Source organism: Oratosquilla oratoria, chromosome 27 (genome assembly GCF_046742065.1).
Source record: "Oratosquilla oratoria isolate Oo_2021 chromosome 27, ASM4674206v1, whole genome shotgun sequence".
Lineage (NCBI taxonomy): Eukaryota > Metazoa > Arthropoda > Malacostraca > Stomatopoda > Squillidae > Oratosquilla > Oratosquilla oratoria.
Genome location: NC_134803.1, coordinates 2,979,978 through 2,987,477, shown reverse-complemented (window position 1 = coordinate 2,987,477; position 7,500 = coordinate 2,979,978).

The following is a 7,500-nucleotide window of genomic DNA, read 5'->3' as shown; positions in this document are numbered from 1 at the left end:
CTCGCACCACCCCATCCATGTATAAGTTGAACAGCCAGGGCGACATAACGCATCCTTGACGAAGTCCCACCTTTACTTCAAACCACTCACTCTCTCCATTTCTAATCCTAACACATGCTCTACTACTCTCAATAAAAACTCTTGACAGCTCCCAAAAGCTTTCCTCCTATCCCATAAATCTGCATAACCTCCCACAGTGCCTTTCTGTCTACCCTATCATAAGCCTTTTTCCAGATCCATAAAAGCCCAAAAAACATCCTTCCCCTTTCCTATAGCTTTCTCACATATCTGTCTTACCACAAAGATCTGATCTACACAACCTCTACCCGTCCTAAATCCACACTGTTCCTCACCAATTACTCCTTCTGTTCCTCTCCTAATCCTCTCAATTAAGATCCTCCCATAAGCCTTCCCTACTACACTCAACAGGCTAATCCCTCTGAAATTACTACATTCACACTTGTCCCCTTTTCCCTTGTAAAGAGGAACTATACAGGCACTACTCCAGTCCTCCGGTACTCTACCCTCTCTCCAACAAACATTAAATAACCTCACCAACCAGTCCACCATCACTGAACCTCCCTTTTTCAGACATTCTGCATGGCATCCATCCAGACCATATACAAGAGAAATAACATAAAAGTCCAAGACATAAATAAACACATACAAAAGAAATGACATACAAGTCCAAGACAAATGATTTACACTAATATACTAGTACAAAGATGCGGTGTACCGGTATTACAGCTACAAAGGGGTGAGACCGTATAGATGAAATCCACAGTGGGGTTGTAGGTAAGAGTGTGAGTGAGCTGGGGGGGGGCCGGTTCCTTTATATAGTAGATGGGGGCGTGACTTATTGTTTCAAAGTCATGGTTCGGAGCCCAACGTTGGTCAGACGTTGAGGGTGATGAACCATATTCAAAACTTCGTTAGTAGCAGGCGGGAGACTTGAAAGTCTTCATCTGATTCACGGTTGGCTATAACTTTTTCTTTTTTCTTCCTTTGTTATCACTGTTCTTGTTTTCTAATGTTTCCTCTCTTCCCACTGTTTGTCCTGTCGACTCTTGTCATCCTTATGGTCCTCCCTTATGGATACAACAAATCATATATTTCAGTCGGTAGGCCCTGTTGCCTCCATTCACTCAACCTTGTGAAGTTCTAGCCTGTCTGTTCGGCTTAGTGTTGGTTCTTTTCAATTATATTCTTCTTTCTCTCACTTTACTATATTTTTTTTCTGTTTAGGAGAATTAAAGTGTAGAAATATTTTGTATCTTGCTTCAGTGAATTATTATAAAGTGTGCTCCAAAGGAATGCCCCCGAGAACACGTATGCAAGATCCTATGTCAGCTATGTAGTGACGTAGCGATTTATTTAGTCCAATGATCTTAACTATATATATAAGATCTTACCCATTGATTTTTCTCTTCCTCCACTCTCTCACCAATTATATTTGTTGTTACAAGTCTATATGGCAATACTGTTTACTTAAAATAATCTCGAGTCTCTGCATATCTCACTGAGGTTACAAAAGAATGTCATGTCAGCAAAACACTCGAGACCGCGGCTCATATTTTTAAATACAAATTTCATTAACTACACAAGGCGGAAAAAGGCTATAGGCAACTTACTCGCTCGCTCTCTATATTGTTATATATATATATATATATATATATATATATATGTGTGTGTGTGTGTGTGTGTGTGTGTGTGTGTGTGTGTGTATGTGTATGTTTATATATATATATATATCTATATATATATATATATATATATATATATAATGTTTCATAAACACCTAACCCATAAAATGTAACACCCGTCGTCTATCACATCTTTATACCTTCTTTTCTACCAGCCTTTTACACACACACACACACACACACATATATATATATATATATATATATATATGTATTTATGTATGTATGTATATGATTCCCGCTGTTACTAGCAACTCACTTCAGTTATATATGTTGGAGAACTTCTAGAACTTCTAGAACGACGCAGTCTCCTTTCTAACTACATCTAGACGAGTACGCGTATACATATGCACAAGCTCGCACCACAACGGAGTAAGTTGGTAGTCAAGACCTGGCGGAAACCAAGGGTCAAGCGTCGCGGTCAAGTCTATTGTCCTGAGACTCCAAATCATCGGGGTCATGACTTCGGATGCGCACAGCTGTCACCAAACCTTGATTCCTGCCAACAAAATATTGCCACTTCGACAATAGATTCCCACAAGTTTATTTTTCGCACCAGTTCACAGTCGGACATACACATACATATATATATATATATATATATATATATATATATATATATATATATACATATATATATATATATATATATATATATATATATATATATATATATATATATATATATATAATAAAGAGAAGAAACCGCTCGCTTGTTTCCACGCCTCCAGAGAAGCCGCTACCACTCGGACGCTAACCATATGTTGTGAACGCACCATCCAACATATCTGGTGGTAGCGGTGGGATCCAAAGAACACTTATCTGGTAACAGCAGTGGGATACGAATAACAATTTAAGCATCATTCCAGAGTAGCTACAACGGCCCCTGCAACGAGACAAAAGCCCATCCACCTCGTTGTGAACTCAACCCATCGCAACCGGACAAAATTCCCTAGCTACGTTCCAGGACGTTCCTCCACGACTACACACAACTTAGTCTCAACTCCAGCACCACCGCCGTCTGACAGAATCTATCAACTCGCCCAGCAACAGCGAACCAGCAGCCGGAGACAACATAACCCCCAGGACCATCCCTGCCTCTGAGCCCAACTTCCAACGCTCTCGGACAAAATCCCACAACGAAGGACGCCGTCAGTTTCCTCAACCCACCTATTACGTCTCCACCATTCTCCAACGGAAGTATCGCTCCCCACTTCTGTCAAGCGGTTCAGCACATACGGACAACTGAAAGTCCACAACGAACTACCCATACCTATCTCCACCCGCCTGTACTTATTCTCTCCATATTTTCCATATCACACTTCACCATTGCACCAAATCCATCGGTCTATTCACCCACCTCTACGAGACCACTTCACCATCGCATCAAATCCATCGGTCTGTAAGTAGATACCTCAATTTTCGGGCTAAAGCTTAGTTCCATCAGTAGTGTGAGTGAGTTCCCAAAGTGAAGGCATTTATGTGATTTTTTTTTTTCAAGCCTTATATTTTTAAGTAATTTTTTTCATCTTAAATGACAAAAGTGTGCATGACAAATCCCCAACCAAAAACCTCACACTCCTACAACACACGTTCCAAGATGGAAACCACCAACGAAAATAACACAGATTCCACAGTCAACCACTCAGAAAACCAACGTTCTGCTACAAATTTACTCACACTCATTAAACACGATCACACTCTTCCGAAATTTGACGGACATAACGTAGCCATTGACACTCTGTTAGATGACGTAAATTCAGAAATACAACGTACACAAGTCTAGGACGACAAAATAAAGATAGTGGTTCTCAAATCACGCATTTATTTCAATAACACCTTAGCCAGTGACATTGTACAATCAGACGTCTTCATTCAAACACAAACATACGACCAGTTCGTAGAACAGTTCAGGGAATAATTCGCAGAATTTGAACACTTAGGCTCTCTCTCTCCCATATACACACTCGCTAAGACCTTTAACACAAGCCCTCACAACACCAAGGAGCGAGTGGTCAAGATCGCAAGTGATTTCAAACAGGAGCTCAAATCCGCACTCACATCCTCTCCCTAGGTTGAATATTACAAAATGTCCTGAAATAACGTACTCTCACTCTTCGGTTACCTCAGATCTGATATCACAACTTCACCCAGAAATGCTGCAGAAAATAGCCACCATACCCTTCCCTCCAGACTCAACACTCGTAGACTTTTCTGGAAAGTTTTCAGACACGACCACGGCAAATACGAAGATCCAACAACAAAACATCCCCATCACACAGACATCCACAGTAGCACAAATCTCACAAGTAAACTACACCAGAGGTAGACAAATGTCACGCACACGATCACGACAGCGATCCCTCTCAAGAACACCCTTCTTTTGCACAATCTGCAACAAACCGGGACATAGCACAAGCAGGTGCTATTACAGAAAACCGACAAACTTCTGCCAATACCACGGCCCATCTTTCCATGACACAAACCAATGTCGTGTTTTAAAATCACAAAATCAGACTTCATACGCGCCTCCCCAATACTCGACTAGCGGCAACACAAACAAACAAAACACGATATGACTATCACCTCAGGTGACACTACCAATACAGATGACTTTCCTCCCAACATAGACAATTACTTGATCATAGACCAGGTTCTCTACCACACCACACTGCTCACAAACAAAAACGAGCCAAACCGCAAGGTTACACAACTGGTATTTCCTACGGAACTTGTTTCGGAAGTACTGCAATTTCTTCACGAATCTCCAATAGCAGGACATTGTGGTAAGGAGAAATTTTTATCGCAAGCCAGATTGAAATACTTTTGGCCCATCATGCGCAAATACATACACGCATACATAGATGCATGTCACTCATGCATCTCTCATAAAGGTCACGTTAGCGGTCATGTACCTATACACAAATATCCAACATCTTCTAGACCCTTTGAAACCATTGCCATTGATTTACTCAAACTACCACTCACCTCAAATGGGAATCAATACCTCTTCCTCTGCATCGACCATTTCTCATGTTTTTGCATTCTCTCTCCCTTAGCGGACAAGACAGCCAAAACTGTAGCACAAACCATCATCCACAACGTCATCTGCCCCTACATCACACCAAAAACACTTATCTCAGACAACGGCAATGAATTCAACAATGATATTCTCACCGACATCTGCAAACATTTTAACATTACCAAATGTAACACCACACCATACCATCCTAGCTCAAGTAGACTCGTTGAACGCCAAAATCGGAAGATTTTATATACATTAAGGCACCTTGCCACAGACATACGCTCATCTTGGGATGAACATATACCTATGATATAAGCCTGCATAAACAGCGCAATCAATAGATCTATTTCAGAATCACCCTATTTTGCATTATTCGGGTCAAATAAGAAAATGCCGTATGACCTCCTTACGTCAGAACGCCCCCACCCCCTGTGTATGATTTTAACGACTACGTAAAAGTCGCACTGACAAACTTCAACACTCTTTTCAAGAGAGTACATGAGTCACTGACTCTATCAAAATCTGATATGCTAAGATTGGCAAATGCTCATTCTAGGGATTGCACTATTTCTGTAGCTGACATTGTGTGCAACACCAACCACCAACCCACATCAAAACTTTCTCCAAAATTCCTTGGACCATTCCGCGTCATCGAAACCCTACCTCATAATAAGATAAAAGCTACCCACTTACGAGGACTCACAGAGGCTATTTTACACTTGGACAACATCAAACAAGTTCCCAGAGGACTTGACCTGGAGAGTATACCTTCTCCCCTTCTTGCACAACCACCAAACACGACCGAAACACTAGACACAAACACCTCTCCCACTCCACCGATCCCTACACCCCGTTATACCCTACGAAATAGAATTGTGTAAAGTCTCGCTTGGCCCAAAAATTCAGGCATCTATTTCCAACTAATGAATTTCATTCATTATCATCCATATCATGCCATGGAAATTATCTCTTTTCTCTCTATGCTTGACACCATTGCCACCTAGGAAAGGTTAACACCTTCACCTAGGCACATACGCCTTCTATCTCCTCTTACAGTTCGGATATCCAGTTCTATATGAAAACCGAAGAGAGAGTGTGTCGCGAGGCCGGACACATGTAGCAAACTTCTAGAACTTCTAGAAAGACGCAGTCTCCTTTCTACTTACATCTAGACGAGTACGCGCATACATATGCACATACTCGCACTACAACAGAGTTAGATGGTAGTCAAGACCTGACGGACACCAAGGGTCAAGCGTCGCGGTCAAGTCTATTGTCCTGAGACTCCAAATCATCGGGGTCATAACCTCGGACGCACACAGCTGTCACCAAACCTTGATTCCTGCCAATAAGATATTGCCACTTCGACAATAAATTCCCACAAGGTTATTTTTCGCACCAGTCCACAGTCGGACACATATATATAAATGATACAAGTGATGTATCATCATTCTCTGTTATCCCTGTATGTAAAATAAAATAATTTCGATGTCTAGTCTCGCTGGAAACAGCGAGCATGTGAATATCCTTGCCGGACTGATATATATAATGAACCGTTCCTCTTCGGAGAGCGGGAGATAATAAAGAGAAAAGACCGCTCGCTTGTTTCCACGCCTCCAGAGAAGCCGCTGCCACACACACACACACACACACACACACACACACACACACACACACACACACACACACACACACACACACACACACACACACACACACCCACATATATATATATATATATATATGTGTGTGTATATATATATATGTATATATATATATATGTATATATATATAGACATGTATATATGTATATATACACTATATATGTGTGTGTGTGTATGTGTGTGTGGGGGGGGATGAGTGTGGGTGTGTACATATATATATATATATATATATATATATATATATATACATATATACAGGTATTTCTCGTTTTATGCGAGATATGGGCTTTTACAGGCATCGCACAAACTGAAATCGCATATATATATATATACATATATATATATATATATATATATATATATATATATGGTATACACACACACACACACATACACACACACACACAAATATATATATATGTATATATATATATATATATATATATATATATATATATACAGATAGATAGATAGATAGATAGATAGATATAAAGAATCGGAACTTTTTTTTTTACAGTAAGTCTAGATTTCAAGGTTTAAATACATTTCTGTTGTGTTGCATCAACCTCATTATTGAATGTATATTTTTGTGTTATGACTATTGCTGGGAGATTTATATATATATATATATATTTATATATATATATATACATATATATATATATGTATATATATATATGTATATACACACATATACACATATACATATGTATATATATCAGAGAGGGACTATGTCATGACACATAGGTAAGATGAAAAAAATTCCACTGTCGAAGAAAGTAAACGGACGAAGAATAGAATTAACCGTATATTTCGACAGTCTCCAGCAGAGACAAAACGTAGGTTTCAAAAGACGGAAAGAGACCTAAAAACAAGTATTAAAGAACACAAGAACTCCGTGAAATGTGCACAAGAAAACTCTGCCGCATTTCTACCTATTTTCATGAAAAACCATCGCATAAATTGGGGAAAGTAAAAATCATCTACAACTCTAAGTGCAGTTTCAGCAGGAAGATCATCGAGTCATCATTAATTAAAAATTACCCAATTTGTAATACATCTAAAGGACAATGGTCATCAGATTGTTGAACAACATTAGCAATTAAAA